This window comes from Haemaphysalis longicornis, unplaced genomic scaffold, assembly GCF_048455015.1.
Source record: "Haemaphysalis longicornis isolate Haplotype H1 unplaced genomic scaffold, Haemaphysalis longicornis Haplotype H1 scaffold_3, whole genome shotgun sequence".
NCBI lineage: Eukaryota > Metazoa > Arthropoda > Arachnida > Ixodida > Ixodidae > Haemaphysalis > Haemaphysalis longicornis.
Genome location: NW_027526335.1, coordinates 130,410,647 through 130,429,624, shown reverse-complemented (window position 1 = coordinate 130,429,624; position 18,978 = coordinate 130,410,647). Strand labels below are relative to the sequence as shown.

General features: G+C 49.1%; 1 protein-coding gene across 6 annotated transcripts in view; it reads left to right on the top strand.

Moving 5' to 3' along the window:
• LOC144175082 (uncharacterized) overlaps nt 1–18,978 on the top strand; it is a 793,144-nt gene that overhangs the window by 226,559 nt on the left and 547,607 nt on the right. For 4 of the 6 annotated variants that reach the window (XM_077704130.1, XM_077704127.1, XM_077704133.1 and 1 more), the window contains exon 3: nt 14,231–14,285. The exons of 1 other annotated variant lie outside the window; for it this stretch is intronic. The gene's annotated coding sequence lies outside the window, so the exon portion shown is untranslated. The remainder of the gene's footprint in view (nt 1–14,230; nt 14,286–18,978) is intronic. One more of the 6 variants, XM_077704128.1, reaches the window with a different exon arrangement.

Genomic DNA, 18,978 nt, shown 5'->3' with positions numbered 1-18,978 from the left:
ATCATTTCATTTCTGGAATAGCAGAAAGCAGCGCGTAGCGTGCGAGACTGTGACGAAAGACGACAGGGTGGGCACATACGATTCGACTTTAAATACTTTATGATGAGGTTTTTAAGTCGACCTTTGCTTACTTGGTGCCATTGTTTGTTCCGTTCGAAATGGTTGATGGAAATCTTCATTCACATTTTGCTTATGAAGGGACATTCTTGTTGTGTGTTTTGAACACGTGTTTTGCAAAAGCAAGAAGAAAGTTAAGAGACTACTAATATGCGTGGTAACGTACATAATATGCATGCTATAGCTCCACATCGCGCATTTTCCCCTTTGCATGCAATCTAGTAGCGCAGCTGGGACTTGCGGTGGGCTTGAGACATCCCGAAGGAAAGTTGTCGCGTTGCTGGCCGCACCCTGTCCTTGGATTGGTGTCGCGTTCTTTTCCTGCCGTGTAACGGCCATTATTCGCGACAACACCGGCCCGCACAAGCTCGTACGCACACCGTATACTTGTGCTTGCTACATTATTGCCGAGTTTTCCGACAAGGCTGCAGGGTCTTTCCTGTTGCTTGCCTCCGGCGCGCGCCTGCGAAAGTTGTACACTTTCTGTCGTGGGTATTGTTGTTCTTGTGTAACCACTGTTTACTTCGTTTCTGGGTCAAAATACTTACTGGCATAGCAGACGAAAGCCTTCAAGGGCAAAGGACATATCGAAACTTATCGCTGCGAGCGTTGGCTAAAGAATCGTAATGGTGCATCTGCCTGGTTCTACCTGCAGCTTGATTAAAAATAGGCAATTGTGGAATCTTCAGAAAAGCCTACTTCGGTGGGGTCAGAAGTGACCGCTGCTGTGCCTGTGGGGCTTCAATGACAATCGAGCATGTGCTTTGTAGTCGTTGCCCCCAATATTCTCCGGAGAGGAGCGTGCTCTCCACCGAGCTGGCTGATTGAGGGATCGGAATTTCACGGTTAACACTATCGTGGGGCATTGGTCACCACCAGCGCTTTCATAGAGGACAACATGCAAAGCTCTTTTCCGTTTCCTCAGCTATGTCGGCTTACTTGAATGACTATAGTCCCTGACAAAAGGAATATAAGTGCGTGCGCGTCACCCCTCTTAGTAACACCTTTTCTTCTTCACACACCGGTTAAACAATAATCAGCAGCAGCTTGTCTACGCCCACTGCAGGACAAAGGCCTCTCCCATTAATCTCCAATTACTCCGGTCCTGTGCTAACTGCGACCAACTTATTCCCACAAACTTCTTGATCTCATCTGGCCATCTAACTTTCTGCCGCCCCTAGGGATCTTTACGAATCCCCGACCGCCCCCTAGGAATCTAGGTCTCTAGGGATCCACTTTATTACCTTGAATGACCAACAATTATCTTGCCTTCGCATTACATGCCCTGCCCATGCCCATTTCTTCTTCTTAATTTCTACTAATATGTCCTTAACGCACGTTTATTCCCTGACCCTGCCTAAATGGCTGCATCTTAATAACTAGCCCCTTGGTACAGAGTAGAGACTACAGGAGCCGGTTGGATTTTGGTCGGAAGTTTTACTCCGTGGGTGTCTCCTCATCACATCCAGTTCTTCCCCCCCGCGCCGGTAACTATACGGGGGGAAGTGTCATCGTCTCTCGCTTCTAAATGAAGATCTCCCGCGCTGACTGACACCTTCCTGTACGGTAATTTAAGACAACTATTTTTCTTCTTCGTCGCTGATTAGTCCGAATCGAAGTGCTGGTTGGGACGATGATCGCACAAGGCGGTACATCGCGTACCGTCTCTTTCGACCAGCTGCCTCTCGGATCGTCTCCGGTAAACCGTAAACAAAGGCCGATCGCGCATGGCGCGGCGGTACACACCCATCGCCGATACCGCTGCCGTCCTAAGTGCTACCGCCGTGGCGTCACGTAGGAAGAGGAACCAGTTCTTCCCGCCGTGTGGAACCAGGCGTCTCAGCAACAACAGCCCTTAAGGCGATAAGGAGGCCTCGCTATAGCATCATCACAGTCGTAACAAAACAAGAATTCTCCTTTCCTCTGCATAACCGAAATGCAGCGACGTCAGTGGCACGTGGTGGAGCGGGCCAATAATCCGATGTGAAAAAAGTGGGATGATTGGCGTATGCGCAGGCTTATCTATTACCTCAGAGGCGTCCGGCTAACTGACCACACAACCACCACTTCGGCAGATTCTTGCTAGGCAAACGACGCCATTCTTTCGAATCGTGGTCGCCGCATCGCGCTATAAAAGAAGGCCCCCTCCCCTGGGCAGCTCTCTCATGAATAATGCAGCCTGAGACGCCCGCCGTGTCATCGTCCGTTGTCTTGGAAGGAACAACAACCCTCTGGCCTCGTGGGGACAACCACGATTGTCGTTAGATATCTGTATGCCTGCCTACGTGCGCGGGAAGGAAGGAACAAGGAACATCGAAAATCAAGCGCCGCGTGTGCACAACGTAAAGGGCTGTAACTTGACAAATGGTGTGTCGAAGGAGGCCATCGAGTAAGCACAGAACGCCGGCCAGCGCGGACAGGAAAAGTAGATTAAGCTCGACACGGGACGGGGTGGCCTTTGAAGCGTGTGTGGTCCGGGTCACGATCGCGAGGCGACTTTCTGGTTCTATCGGCTGTGCAGGTAACGTGGAGGGGAGAAAAAAAAAAAGGACAGTTTGTGTTGAGGTAAACTACGTGCAATTTGCCCATTAATTGCGCGCGTTCTGTACGCTGCTTAAGTTGCTCGACGATGTGTCATTTTTCAGTTTTTGATTGATAATTCTTTAGGTCTTCTCGATGGATCGATTAACGTACCACGAGCAATCGGTTACTACGTTGGTTAACGTTGCTGTCTGATTAGTCGTTGAAAAGCAACTCTTTTTTGCGCGGTAGCTCGCTTTCTTTTTGTTATTTATTTTTCTGACGCAGATTTTTTGCACGCTGGCGCAAACTAGATTCGAGCAGCCCTCACTGAGATGCATACAAACGGCGTCATTATCTCTTAGGGCGTCTCAGATCCCAAGATTTCCAGCATACAATAAGCACTTCGTAATTACTTCGCGTTCTGAGAGTTGTTATACAGTAATAGCATGCTGTCAGCTACGTCAGATTCATTTTTGTACTCCCCTTTTGGACATAAAATGCCTTTAGCAATAATCAATCCGCATTCACATTTTTGTGCGTTTGTACGTGCATGCCTGCAATATTCCTTTCTTTTTCTGATACGAATCAAATTTAGGGGTTTAACTTCGAAGTTTTATGTTATTATAGTGTGCAGAAGACCGAAAAAATAAGAAAAAATAATTCGCCAAGATTTGATTCATTACCCTCAGTTGGAACGAGGGGCCACAAAAAATACGAGTCGTTGCTAGATATAAAGTTCGAGGTTCATACGTTATGAAAAACACTTATTTCGTGCGTGGGCATGAGATGGGAAACGGCTGAGGTCAATAAGGCTATAACCATATTTGCGGAGTGTCAAAACAAAACTGCTTCTAGGGCACGCGGTACCAAAAAAGCGCTGTATTTAGAGCGGACGGCGCTGTAACACTCATTTAAAGCGAAATACGGCTGTGGTGTTTTCTTGTTTTTTTAGCAACTCTGCGCCTGTCACTACTTCGTTCTTTCTAACTTAATTTAACATAACGTGACCTAACCAACAAAAGCCGATTATTTAAATATCTGATAACTGAACCATATCCTAAAACAACAAAGTGATAATCAAAACAAAAATCTAGAAAGAAAAACGAAGGTAAAGAACAGGCAAGCGCCAGGCTCGAGCGAAAAAAAAAATTTTACCATTGCACTCAGTCATCTTATCAACATTATCTTATCAACATTATCAACATAACCACCTTGTCAACACTATCAAAACCATCTTTTGGTGGCAGTAGAAGAGTGTATTAAGGTTGACAATGACAAATTGGCCTTCCGAAATAGCAGTGGTATCAGTGCAGACTATTTTTTAAATTCCTTTCGTTTTATTTGAACTCTACGTATGTAGGTTTCAACGAAGATGTATTCTTGCAGAAATGTATTCTTGAAGTTTTATTGACCTTGGTATCGACGTTGATTTGTAAGGCATAAGCCATGCACAAGATGTATTCTTGCAGAAATGTATTCTTGCAGTTTTATCGACTTTGGTATCGACGTTGATTTGTAAGCCATATTTAGTGCACAATTCAGTTTGCTGCAAGAAATAAGCCAGTGTCATCGGCATAAATCGTGTATTTGGCGTTGTGGACATTAACATTTTCATTAACATTAACAATCTGCCATGAGTGCGGCACTGATAATCGAAGGTCTGCTCTGTGTTTCTCCACGTTGGAATTCCAACTGTGGCAAAAAATAAATAAAAGTCATCGGCACCACTAAAATCGCACAATGGTGTTAATTGGCTCTATCTTGTATCGGTTGTCGCCGATCCCTCAAACTAGTCCTTGTCACCTCATGCATATGCAGTGCGAGAAAGTCTCTGAGCTTTCATCTGTCTTCCTTTTTATTTGCATAATTTTGAAGTTTGCATCAAAATCAACATGATTGCTGTTTCGAAGTGGCGATCATTTCAATAAAAAAAAACTTGAATATTGTGTTTAGGGTCACCTTATTAATTGAAATAGCCGAAATGAGTCAAAACGAATTGGTTATTCAAGAAATACATTTATACCTTGAGGGTCCATCGGCTGTTCGCGTCACCTGCGAATGCCCAGTCATGATATCACATGTGAAATTTTCACATCAGCATGTATTGCACCGGGTTATACGAAGTGTCTTTTAAATTCTAAAGCGCAAAAAAAAAAAAACCGCTAACCCCACTCATAAAAGCTTGTCTGCGTAAGGTTTTACATCATCCACACAAATGTAAACTATCTATACACAGTGTGTCTGGATGGGGGTGCGTGCGTGCGTGCGTGCGTGCGTGCGTGCGTGCGTGCGTGCGTGCGCATTCAATGTAGTATGCCGGGTTTTAATTGCAGCTTTATTGCTCGGAGATGCGCTACCGGTGCTTCTAGTATAGGCGCCTTGGTCATACAAAAGGCACACCGAACGTTACTACTTTGGCAACCCCGCGGCCATAGCATTAGAAAGAGCGTAAACCTTGCGGAAGCTAGTGCCACATAATGACGGCTTACCCCAAGCGATGCGGCAGGGAAGCCGGTAATTATCGATGGCTTCCGAAGCCAGCCCTGGCCTAAGAGTAATTACCTCCGTAGGGTTAATAATTAAAAGAAAATCAACCCAGACTCAAATTTGCGGCCATTTTGGCACGCTGTCTCCATGCATTCTCTGGAGAAGCGTTAGTCCGGTGAGCGCCACTATAGACGTAGCTCACCCCTCCAGGGGAGTATCGATACAGGTAATCGATGACATAATGCCCGGCTCATTTAGCCCGGACGACCAAATGAAACAAAGCCTTCTTGGCACGGGCCGGCCATAAGGGGCATAAGCAGCGGGGGTCAGGCGTTTCTGCGGACGACCTTATACCGGATAATTGTTTGCTGCGGGGCCACACCTATTATTTGCCGCAACTCAGCAGAGTTGGGGCTTTTGTTTGATCTATCTAGATTCCGCAGCGCTAATAACGTTGGCCGCAAGCCCTAATTACAGTGTTGCCAATGGTGAACAGAGGATGACAGTCAAAACTGCCGCTGCTGAGAAAGGCGCCCTGCGGCTTGAAATTAGCCACGGTTCTCTCTTGGGTACAAAATATCCAAAAGATAATGACTGTCAGTAACGAGCCTTGCAGTTCATTTTGTAAACCAAACCAATAATATTTATTCATCATGGTCATCTGTATCTGAAAATAAATTTTCGAGACCTCCACTCTAGTGGCAATGATCGCTCCTCCTCTAATAGGCAAGCTTGTCTTTGCTGAAAAACCGAGAAAAAAAAAAAGAGTTAGAAGTTGGAGCTAACGGTATCTAATGGGAAACCCTTTCCATCACTCGTACGTGCGTAATGTTTATATGCCGGAAGAATTTTTCCTGATAACTGTCTATATTTTACGACGGCAACCATAACCTCAACAGCTGCCGAGCTGTGATTTGCACCTGTCACCGGAGTAAAGCTTTAGGATAGGGGATGTGATGGCTACGCCCCTGAGCCAAGAGGACCAAGCCGGCCGGATCGGGGTTTGTTGAAGCGCAGAAGCGGTTATCTCTCCGGAGCGGGCAGTCACACCTGCGCAGTGGGCAGCGCGTCGTCAGCAGCGCAAAACTGGCGCGCGGGCCTCGGAGCGTAAGCGCACCGTGTGCAAAAAGATGACGTCGCGTGGCGTTGGGAGCGTAGTCTCGTGTCGGCGCGTTGAGCGAGCGGGCATCAAAAGTTGATTGATTATGAGGTTTCACTCGCCGACGCTACACAGGCGATGAGGCGCGCCGTAGTAGAGGGCTCCAGATTAATTTTGACCATTTGGAGATCTTTAACGTGCTCCGAAGTCTCGAACACACGGGCGTTTTCGCTTTTCGCCTCCATCAGAAAAGCGGCTGCCGCAGCCGGGAATCGAACCCGCGTTCTTGGGCTCAGTAGCACAACGCCATAGCCACTGAGCCATCGCAAAGGGTTGGGGCATCAAAAGTAAGCAATGTTGTCTTAAAAAAAGCATCCAAAGCAGAATAAGTTGTCTCAGCAGAACACGAGAAGCAACATACGCAAACCAAGGTGTATTAATGAAGCTCTGGAAACAAATTTGTTCTTACGCACCTATAACGAATTTGTAGCAGATTGGCCGTTAATTTTAGCGAAAACGCTCGTCTGGTCGAGATTCTGGCGCACGTTGAAGATGACCAGGTGGCCAACTTAATACGGAGCCCTCCTCTAAGGCGCGCCTCATCGTTTCTGTAGCGCCGGCGCGTTAAACCCCACAATCAATCATCAATAAATTCACCTTTAATTTTCAGCAACAGCTATACCTTTGAAACTGCCGTTCTTGTGTCGCCCTCCTCGCACAATTTCAAACTTACTCGCAAAGACCCCTTCGCCGGTGCTCGTGCATCTTTGGGGAGTTTTTGGATGCTTTAGTAGTGGTGGTGGTGGTGATGTTTATTGACGGGTGGACCTAGCCTTGCGTGGTATGCCGGCAATTGCTCACCCGATCAGCACCTTTTTACCGCTATGCGCGGGAGTTCACCATGACTCGCTGAGGCTTGTGACACGTAAAAATTGCAGGATCAAACGAAAGATGTCCCTCCTCGTGATCCAATGGCCTTCCGGGAAAATTAAATCGTTCAAAGAGGCATGCGGAGCGGCCATCCTTCGCAGTTCTTTAAACAAAGCTGACCGCTCCTCCGCATGCTCTCTTTGGCGACCACAACATCGACCTTGTGTCACAAAAGGAATGAAGAGGACAGAGGCAACCCTACTGTTCCGCATCCGGACCAACTCAGCGCGGACACCGGCGTGGCTCCACAAGCTGAACATTATCGCTTCACCTCTGTGTGGAACGTGTGGTGCTACAGGCGACATCGGTCATTTTATTATGGACTGGATGCTTTAGTACTTCTATGCGGACTCAGTGAGAAAACCAGTCTGTTCGTCTGTAACGCTTGATGGGTGACACTTTCACCGCACACGAAATAGGTCAATGATAAAACGCACTAGGGACCTCATACCTTAATAAAACCCCTTTTTCTTGCCGCCTGAAATGTCTTCCCCGTAACGCCCTTGTGTATAGTTGTGAAGCCGACTTTACTGATGTAGTGTTTTTAGGGATACATAGGGTCTTATGGAGCTATTTATTAAAATGCACTTGAACAAACATAATTTAATATCAAACTCTTCACATTGACCCAACAAATGTCATCCCAGCAATGCATCTGTGTGAATTAGTGAAGCCGGCTCTAAAGGGGTCCGTTATATGGCGTTGAATTGGTATACACGGGGTTTCATGGGTGTATATTACAAAAACCCCAAAGCCTTCTTATTTCCAAATCATACACATTATATTGAACTGAAAGATACTTTTTTTCAGCCCAGAATTGTGTATAAGAGTGAAGCCGGCTCGAGAGGCTTGGTATATAGCGTTTTATATGTCTTTATGGAGGTATTAGTAAAAGGTCCTAGCATATGCTGTACCCTAAGGATCGAAAGTGACAAATTCAAGACGGAAAGCTGGGCTAGTTGGTTTGAGGACACCGGGTAGATTGTACTAGCGCAAGGACGGGACATAATAGGAAAAAAAAAAACCATCGGACGAACGCTAGACTTCAACCGAGATTTTTACAAAAACACACGTACGCGCAGCGTCGCTTGGGACATTCCCACGGTCCTAAAACGTCCTTTAGCTGAATGTCCACGGAAAGCGGCTGTCAGAAAGACACTGCGAGGGACACTTTTTGAGCACTGAATCAAGCACATTCACAGAGCAGGTGCTGGAGGGTTTCTCCCACATCATAGTAAAAGCAGAGTGGCGACGTGGCTCGCTTGCGAGCCACGCCGCCACTCACATGCGGTGTAGAATTGCTTCTACCCGCTTGGAGAGTCCTGGTGGCATTTTGAATTTGCAGTTTGGATCAATGGAAGATAGCGGCGCGTAATGACGTGATACGTCATCCCAGGCTGCGCGCTGCATGTTCCAATGCCACGCTTAATGCAAGGACGGATGCATCTTTCCTGGTGAATGATAGGGATATTGCCTATGCACGATGGTTACGCGCAACGGATGCAGCAATGTCCGCCTTCACATTGCCAGGTATCCCACAATGGGCTGGAATCCGCTGAACTGCGATTTGATGGTGCGCTTGTAGAGCTTGGAGGTGTAAAACGTGCATGTCAGACACAAGCTGGTCTTTTGGAAAAGACGCTAGACATTGAAGGGCAGCCGTTGAGTATGGGAAGATGGCCCACTCTCGTGCGGGTTGCTTGATGGAATGAGCGAAAGCCACCCTCAGAGCTGCAAGTTCGGTAGCCGTAGTTGACGTATTTGTGACTGAGCATGGCACTGATGGTGGTTAGTCGAGCGTTCGTCCTGTGGTTTTCTTCCTCCTATGTCCTGTTTTTGCGCTGGTACAATGTACCCTGGATAGGAAGTAATTTAAGCTCGCCTGACAAATAAAAAGACTTCATCTGAAGAATTCCTCACTCGCAGCCAGATAATTTCAAGGTCTATTCTTCTGAAAGTCCGAATTACGGACTTCCCGGTTGCTTTCTGAGCCGACTCTGTATCAGTGTTAACTAACCGCAGGAAACGCAGGACGTCTCTTCTTGTCGAATAGGTTTCAGCTTGGGTAGCTCCGTCCACCGTTCCGCACTGCTCTGGCGCCATGCGTCTATTACTGCAGCCCTGCATGCAGGTTTTGCACGCGCGAAGCTCGGGCGTTTCTTTTCCCAAGAGCGATTAACTCAATTAGCGTCTTCATCAAGGCGGCATCCTGTTTGCGAAGCATCTCCACAGTCCTTGCCCCCTTCCAGTCCCCCGACAACGTAGCTCATCTGCGTCCAGCCTCCGTCGTGTCGTCGTCGAGGCTTTGTGTTTGTCCGCTTGTGTTCCTGCTTAACTCCCCCGCGCTGTTAGTCGTTTCCTGTTTCTCTTCCCCCCCTTTCGCTCGCCTTTTGTGCGTTTCTCCCAGTGCGGGATTTACATACGTGATTTGTGGCCGCGTGCGGATCGCATTAATGGCTTCCCTCGCAACCAGCGCGCGCACGACGGAGCAGGAGGAGTAGAGGGAGACGGAGCGTATGCGTTACGACCCGCGTCAAGACACGTGGATGTATACGCGCGTGGCCATATAAATGGATAATGGAGGCGCGCACGCGCTCGAGCTGGCTGACCATTGTTGCTTGCTTGCTTCGCTTGACCGGCTGGCCTTTCTGTTCCCTTTGATCTTCGCTATCCCTCCCGCACCCTTCCCGTGTTTGCGACGGTTAGCTTTGCGTTTCGATACCGCAGCGCCTCCCGAGGGCTTGGTTGCATTGGAAGTGTTAGTCGCATGTCGTTTATGAGTGAGCAATCAAGTTGTTCTCTTACATACAGAATGCCCGATCAAATTGAAGCTCGGGAAGCTGCCTTTTGTGAAGGAAAGTGAGGAGAGAAGGAAACCGCGGGAAACAACTAAGCCTAAAACGCGCGCACATACAAAAGAAACTCGCGGATGACGTATGGGGCTCATATATGACCCGAGCGTGCACAGGTCTCCAGCGGAGAGGTGGAGTCTCGCGCGGACGTTACGCGCCACGATGGATTCAAAGTGCACGGTGCACGACTCGGAAGTTTTCTCGTCCCGTTGGCGGTAAATTGCGGCAATTACACGAAAGTCCGGAACGAACCGGCGTGATTGGTCGGTCGCGCGCTCGCGCGCCTTTGCCAGCGCTACTTGGCCGCGTGCGGGGATGGATGCGGCGATTGTCTTCATCGATCGTGCGCTGTTGCGTGACACGGGATAACGCAGTTTCCACAGGAGCGCACCGCTTGTGTTTTAGCCGGTGCAATGGTCCCGGGGGGCAGGCTCATAAGCACGCAATATACGACGAGTTAGCGTTGCACTCGTGCCGTTTACCTCGTTGCTTCGGTTCGGGAGCACCGGATGGGAATCGCGCATGCGCGAACCTCTTGCTGACCAGTAGGAAGGAGGAAGAGTGGAAGGGCTTGTGGCACCTTAACGCGGGAGGTGTTGCAAAGTAAATAAATTTTTCTGAAATATTCGAAATCCGAGGCCAAGCAAATTAATTTAATGCTGTTCCTTGTGTTGTGTTGACTATAGACTTAGGGACGTCTACGGTTAGCCCCGAGTGATGACTAACCCTTGAGCCCAGCTTCTAGACGGAGAGAATCGTTTATTGTACAAAGTGTATTAAACACTGAAAGTGAACCTTGGTGTATGGGGAGTTGGTGTACTGTAACCTGTTGAAACAAGATTACCTGACAAGTTACGATATACGAACACGACAAAATTAAGAAAGGGAGAGGGGGGGGGGGCTGCGCGGCCGATTCGGTAAAGTGATTGACACAGTCAAGTGTGTGTCTTGCTTCGTGTTCGTATTTTCTAATTCGTGTGAATGAGCGCGTTTTGTTCAACGCGAGTCAAGTTTAAATCGACCGTATATCTCTGCTCATCGCGGTTATTATGTAATCATCGCGAATACTATGTGCTTCCAGGACGGTAGGACTCAATACGATTGCGACAGGCAACGTAGGTCCAGTTAATTAAACGTAAATGCTGCGGTAGACCAACTTCGCCCAATAACACACACAAAAGCTACGAAGATTAAGTTCCCGTTCACCGCGATACCGCCTGTCGTTCTCTCAGCGGGAGGCATTCCACAGCGCAACGCGTTTGTGTGTCAGTGTTTGATTGCGTACTTGCTTGATTTTTCTTGGGTTCGCACATGCTTTATATAGCTGTAAATGATTCTAAAATATTTGCTGCTGTGCTGCCGGCGTTGGCCATGTCTACGCTCGCACCGCCCGGTCTTTATCGTCTTTCCAAGCGCTTCCGGTCTCCCGTGGTAGCGGGTACATTTCGAGTGCTTAGTTTCTGCCGGATGGCAGGCACGTCAAAACTTCACGCGTGTCTGGCCTGCTCACCGGGGTGCCGGTAGCCATCCACGAATGTATATAAAATAAGAAAGACAATTCGCCAAATGTTTTTGCATACTTTTCGTCGCGATGGGCACCGATCAAGAGAATAAATGAGCTCGTATTTTTCTTCAAATTTGCGTCACCTTTGCTTCCCCCTTCATAGAATCTAATGTTTACATGATTTTTAACAGGAGTGCTTGTTGAAGTTTTAGTTACACCGTCGAGCGTTCCCAGAAAACTCAGCCGGAGCGCGCGTGAGCGTGCGCCTCGTGAAGGGCTCCCGGCGTCGTCCAGGCTTGCGCGTGGGTTGCGCCGAGTGAGGAGCTCGCAAAAAAAATACCGAGAAAAATATCGAGTGTGTGGACGTGAGTGTACGCCTCGTGAGGAGCGACCGGCGTCGGCCAGCTCGACCTTCGATAACACTGGGACCAGCGTTCGTGGCGTGATCTCTCGCGTGCTCGTCTACCCGCCAGTTCATGTGCGTTCGCGCCTGAATTGGGGAGCACAGACGCCGAGTTCGCGCTACAGGCGCTAAGTTCGCGAAGCCAATTGCCGCCGGTCCTAGCGCGTGCCAACCCGGTCCACTTTGGGAGAGATGTGAAAGCCTTTGTACAAAATGATCCGGGCCTGCCATTCATGCAGAACTTTCAGCTGCAAGTTCGGAAATGCGAGGGGAAACAGCCGGGTCTCCAACAAAGGCAGAGGGGCTGCCAACACTGCTGTCTGTTTCTCCAGCCTTGCACCACTAGGCCAAGCTGCGCCAACTTTTTCTGTATGCTGTTTTCGTCATCCATGGAATGTTGGATGTCTGACTGAAACGATGGTCAGGTATATTCAAGTCTTCTCGCTTTTCATCAGAGCGATCTGAGGGGACAGTTGGTCTTTTGACCCTATGGGATAAAAGGCGCAAAACAAGCACAGGACGAACAGAATGAGGACACCACACAGCGCTATGCGCTGCCTTCCTTCTGTTCGCCTCATTCTTGATTTTCGCATTTTATCGCGTCATCTAGTTTTTTATTTTTTTCTCGAAATAGTCAACGAGGAGTCGCAAGTGAATAGAAAAGCTTGTAGTCCTAACCGAGTCGTTAATAATTAAAGGAGGAGGAGGAGGAGAAAAGCGAAAGGAAAGGCCGAGAGGTTATCCACGCTTAGAGCCCGGATTGCTACTCGGCACTGGGGAAGGGGTGTTCAGGGGATAAAAGAGATGGCAGGCGAAAAAGGGGGGATAGGAGCGGGGTCGCGCACACACTTTAGTCCCTTCGTGGGCACTAGAGCCTCTCAGCTAAACCTGTGTCCTTCATAAAACGCAGAAGGGCTTTTGTTGCCTTCTGCGAAGTCGATTGTAGGGGTCTTTGCCCTAGAATAGTCTCTAGCTTGAACTGTTGATTGTCCAATCTTCTGAGCTCGGCTGCCAAAACGCGTCTTTCCGATTAATACTCGGGGCAACAACAAAGCACATGGTCGATTGTCTCTTCAACCTCGCAGGCGTCGCAGTGAGCACTACTGGCCATCCCGATGAGGAAGGAGTAGGCTTTCGTGAAGGCCACTCCCAACCACAGCCTACAAAGTAAAGTAGACTGTGATCGAGTCAGCCCACACGGAAGACGACGCTGTAGTAGAGGGTCCTGGTTGTGGAGGCGCGGGTGCACAAAGTCCGGTGTATTCCATTGGGTAATGGAGGTCCTCCGCGCGAACTGACGAAGCAGCCTAGCGGCATCAGTCCTTGCAAGCGGAAGCAAGATGGTCCTTTCACTGTCATGGCCTGTCCGGGCAGCTGCATCAGCTGAGACATTGCCGGTGAGAGAGAGAGAGAGAGAATAAACTTTAATTAATCCAGAAAATGCTTGAGAGAGGCGTCCTCATTCCAGGGTGCCTTGAGCTCGGGCCGCGTCGACAGCCCTTTCGATCAGGCGCAGCTGATCTTCGAGGCCGGAGCTGGCCAAGGTTCTCTCCCAAAGCTCTGTGGAAAGGTGGATGTTAGGGGGTTCTAGGGTGGACTTGTCGCAGCCGCCCACTATGTGTCTGAGAGTCCCAGGCTCTCCACAGAAGCGGCAAAGGGGAGAAACGTGTGTCCGGTCAAAGAGGTGTAGTCTGGTGGGATGCGGGAAGGTGTTGACCTGCAGGGCACGCAGTAACCTTTCCTGATCTCTCGGTAGCGATTTGTGTGGTGAAGAGGAGGTTTTACGGGACAGCCTATAGTGTTGCGTGATTTCCTGGTACTTGGCAGCCACTGAGCTTTACATAGTGATTATGAATCTTGACCTCGGTTGCCATGCGTAAAACCTCTACTTAAGGGACCTCCGTATAGCGTGGCCAGGTTTAAACGTCTTGCCGAAGTCCATTATAGGTTCAATTTACAGCCGTAGGGCACGCAAACGGAGCGTAAAGACAGAGCTTACAAGCGTCGGTAACTATACAGCGCGCCTAGAAGACTAAAACGTGCCAACTTTCGCCAGCGACTAGTCTCCACGCATGTTAATTGAGTACCGCTTTCACCTATTTTATATGCGAAATTGCCGGCCAAGACACCCGTTTTCTTGCCAGAATTTGTAAATATTCATAACACCGATGTTTTCTGCTTCCATTTGGCTTGGTTTGAAGTGTGCATCCAACAAAGCTGCTAGCAACATCGTGCTCTATGTCGAGTCATCGATCAAGTTTTGTTTAGTTGGTTGCTCCCTCACCGCCTTTCTTTTCTTCTTTTTTTTTCTGCAGTAAAACAGGTGGGAGAGGCTGGAGCGACGCATATACCATTTGGCAACAGCTCTGGGTAAGTCTGTACCCTTTCATGCATGTTCACAATAAGTGAAGAAACAAAGATAGGCGACGCAAACGGCCCAAATACGACAACGTCTTCTATATCGCTTCAGCAGTTACCGGCAGATCGTAGCACAATTGGGCAAGGTTAGCGCCCATGCTGGTGAAGAAACAAATAATTTTCTCGAATGAAATTTTGTCACGTTCTTGTTTCCTACAAATCATCGGTTGCAGCTCGAACGTGTGCTTTATATTTGCATAACTTCTCTAGATCTCATTTCAAAACTTGACTCTCTCTTATTGTTTCGTGCGTTCTCGCTTTTGCTTTCAAAACATGGTCAAGTAAGTTACTCCTTTAACAATTTATGAGCGCAAGATTTGTCTTCGCATTTATTTCCACTTGCATGTCGGCAAGCGTACGAGAAAATTACTTTCGCCTCAACACAACGGTTCCAAACCATCAATGCCAACTCCTTCGACAGCGCGCACGGGAGCGACAACACAGCGGGAAAGGAAGTGATTATGGAAGCCTTAACTGTTTAGCGGTTCATACAATGGATTGACGCCGGACTTCACGCATGGCTGCGTGTAGTCGTAGGCATATATAACGAATGACACTTTGCACGCCCTTACCCCGACTTAGATTCCCTCCCCTGCCTACAAAGGGAGAGAGAGGGTCAGCTACATGGTCTGGATGTTTTTTGTCTTCAGAGCCGAGTCGCTGACCAGGTAGGCGCCGGTAGTTATTGCGGGGTGTTCGGTAGCGAGTGACTGCGACAGGTCCCCCTCGGCCACCGGAGGTCGTACGCCACGAGCGCGTGCGCGTAATAACGCTTGGTTTGGTAATGGATGGGCCGCGCGCCCAAGTGGCCCATTGCCCCCGTCCGCCCCACACGATCACCACTCCGGCGCCATTAAAATGCATGCATGCCGCAAGAAAGCGGTCAGCTCCCCCGCCGAGCGGCGTCGATACGCGCTCTCGTTCTCATTCACGCGTGCGGCGCCGCAGCCAGCCGACGGTGGTCGAGCCGACGTCTGGCGCGGACCTCGCAGCAGCCGTGGAGGGGTTTCTCCACAAAGCGAACCGTGACAGCGGGCGGCCGCATGACAAATATCCCGTTGTCGTCGCAATGAGCCCGAAGCATGCACGAGGCAAACGCATACGAGCGTACGCATTAAGAACGCTCCGTCGATTTTCCCTCGATTCTCAGATCGCAGCGCTGATTTGTCGTTGTGCGATACCGGGTATTGCCATCAGCAACCAGTTGCAGCCGTGCTACCGTGGCGCAACCCGAGTTGTTTGCGTTTGTAATGTCGGCGTGGTGGTCTCCCAGCGCTTGGTCTTTTAACCCAGCGGCTGTGTCAGTTAATTTTTGTGTAGTTTTAGCTCGGGATTGTGGAGATTGTAGAGTCGGGATTGTAGCGCGATATTGTAGAGATCATTCTTTCTACTGCGCGGTCGCGGTGAACTTTGTTCCGACCTACTCTTGCTATGGTGTTACTCGCGCACGCTTGCCCTCGGCAACCGAGCCGACCTGTCGTCAGCTTGTACATATCAGTTTACATATGTGTAACGTATCTACTAGCCTGTCACCAAAATAGATAACACTTCACATATTAAATTAGTGGCATGTGCTAGCTTCCGGTAGACCTGCCAGTAGTTTGAGAGGGAGGCATTGGCAGCTGCTTTGGTTTCACCTGGTTGGTAGTATTTTTTTCTGTCCGCCGAATTGAAATACTTTCGCTGAAATAGTTGGTACTAGTACACCACGCAAACATCACCCGCAGATGGAGGGTGTTTTTCGTTAGACGGCTGCCGGGGCTTAATTTCGGAGCGAGAAATATTTACGTGTTCCCACCTTGAAGGCAGCCCGAATTTAAGCAAACTGGTACATTTGAAGAGTTAGCGCAGATAAAAAAAAAAACTGTGGTTGATTCCTCTGTCATAGGAATCAATAAAACACGCAAGTGAAATGCGCAAGGAAATCGGCAGCTGAGCATAATTTTCGGGTCAACGGCTGTCTTGTGGGGGGGCTTGGCGAGCGACGTCTTGCTGGCGGGTCGCTTTGGCAAAGGTGCACTGGCGTCATTTCCGTGACGGATACGCCGTCAGTGAAATCTTGGGGTATCGCGGCTTTTGCATTGAAATATAAAACCCAAAAACAAACAGCCCTAAGTGTGCCGTACTCTTTAGTACTAAAGGTTGCTTCCCCACAAAAAGACCCTTTCTGCAGGGGTGCACCCTTTACAGGCCGCTTGCTTCGTTGTACTGGCGTCACTTCCGTGACGGATATGACGTCAGTGAAATGTTCGTGTATCCGGAAATAAAACACTTTCGTGCTAAAGCGCCCGAAGAATTCCCCGTCAGTTCTCTGCCCTTGAAGCTGGTGGATTATCACTGGAAAGATTGAGACGTTGTACGTTTCTCGTTACGTCTTATATTTCTCGTCGCCTTCGCCACTGCTCACCGTTATTAAAAATCAGCAACTACGGCAAGCGCAATAAAACTCTCAAAAATGCCAATGCAAGTTCATTTCAGCCCAGGCATATCACGATGAAAGTTTACGTTACGTCGATTCTCATCTGTGCATTGTATCCGCAAATTTTTCACGTATCTCGGCGGAGTCAGACCAAGCCACCCAGCAGCGGAACGACCCGTAGTTGGGCTACAATTCCACCTCGAAGACCTCGGAGGACTCAATTAACCTTGTCTTACCAACCAAAAGCTTTCAATTGCAACATACCTGCATTCTGGGCCATAAAACCTGTCGTCGCCAACAATTGACTTTGACGTAACACGAGGGCAAAGTTTCCTCTTGTCATTCCCGCCTATTTAAGCGACGAAAGGTTGAAAGCGGGCCACGCGGGCCCATGTTCTGGGTATACTTCGGGAAAGCACGTACACTCGGAAAGACCTAAGTGAAATAGTAACGGCCCCGCCTTACATCCCGGGTCATCCGTAATGCAGAGTTATTGCATGCTATAGACCGCATGGAAGTTAAAATCGCGACAATGCTAAACGAAACTAGTACCTACATCCGCACTATTATGGTCCCTGGTAAATTATAAAATAGAATGGGAGGGCTTGTTATCCACGCGCCACGAAGTATTCGCTCACCATTGTTTCATCGCATTGTATCCTCGTGTGAACCGTTCAGCCCCGCCCCTAGCAACGCCACTGATTATACGCTTCCTCAGCGTTCTGAGAAGTATTACTGCGCCCTTATCATTGTTGAGCACACTTCACGTTGAGGTTTTCGCCTGTAACAAGTTACTCAACCATAGGTTCCAGAGATATTGAAGCCATTTGGCTTATCCTTATTAAAAAAAAAAAAAACTCGTTCAATATTTCGCATGCCACGAGGTTCGAGGCATGTGAAATGGTGACGCTTCAAAATATTTTGCTGAAAGTAAAACCCAGCGTCAAGAACCACTGAGTCTGAAATGTTACGGTTTGGTGCTGGATATTTCTGCTTGCCCCTTCCCAAATTTTGAGCTTGGGAGAACACCCATGGGTGTTGGGAGAACACCCATGGTGTGGCTATCCTGTCGGGGTGGGTGGCGCTGTCCGACCCCACCCTACCCCAATGCAAACCAGCCTCGAAAACAACTTTTCTCCTTGTGCTCGCATATTCAAGCACGAAGTCTCCGGGTACCTCGGTTATAGCTCGGCCTTCTCAGCCTCCGGGCTTCGCTTTCTTTTTTTTTTTTTCCCAAGTGTGGCGCGACGAAGAAAAATGGCTGCCGGGGCTTACGACGTCATCCGCTTCTCCAGGCACTCACGGCGTCATAAGAAGAGCACGTTTTATCGCAGAGATGGCGCGCTCGTCACTCGTCATCAAACACACCTCGCTCGGAAGCTGCGTTCGCCCCGCGAAAACTTAATTGCGGTTGCATTTTGAGTGTCCGTTTACGGCCCATTATTCACTGCTTTCCTGGCACCGTCCTTTATTTTTTTTTTCTTTTCGCTCTGCCTCACACGATGAACGAGTAACCCTACTTTCTTGCCGTACGCTTACCTACACCATTCGCTCCCCCGACCTTCCGCCCTTCCTCCGCCGCCGCTGAGTACGGTTCCGCGGCTCAGGGCGTCGGGTTACGCTCCTAAATAGGGTGTGTACTACCACAAGGGCTCATGACCCGGCGCGCTCACACGGAGGACGCACGCGGGCAAGAAAAAAAAAAAGAAAAAAAGAAAGGAGTAGGAACATCTGAGAAAAAGGAATGCAGAAGAGTGCGCGGGGGCCAAACAACTATAACTTCACAAGGGAGGCAGGCATAGGCCAAGGCGACTACGTAATAAACAAACAAGTGCCGGCGCAGCGCAGCCATGAAAGAGAAAGGGTGGATGCCCGGAAGTTGACGTGGGAGGCGCGACGGAGTACGCATACGCACTCCGTGAGAGCGTGCGCGCGTAAATCGCGTAGATTCCGACCGGCTTGATTCAACCCTTGGTCGCACGCATGCGCCGAGCTGCTGCTGCTGCTGCCGGCGTTGCTTATTTTGGTGTACCCCCGCCCTTGAGCGTTTACTCGAGTGCTCATTCTTGGTCTTGCTTTCTCCCCCGCGGTCGTCCCCTTTTTTTTTTTTTTTTCCTAGACCGAGGAGTCGTTTCTCCACTTCCGCCCCCGCCTTTCCCTTTTTCGTTCCGTCTTTTTCGCTTTCTTTTGGGAGATGGGAAGCTCATTCACGGTGCTTCGTTACTG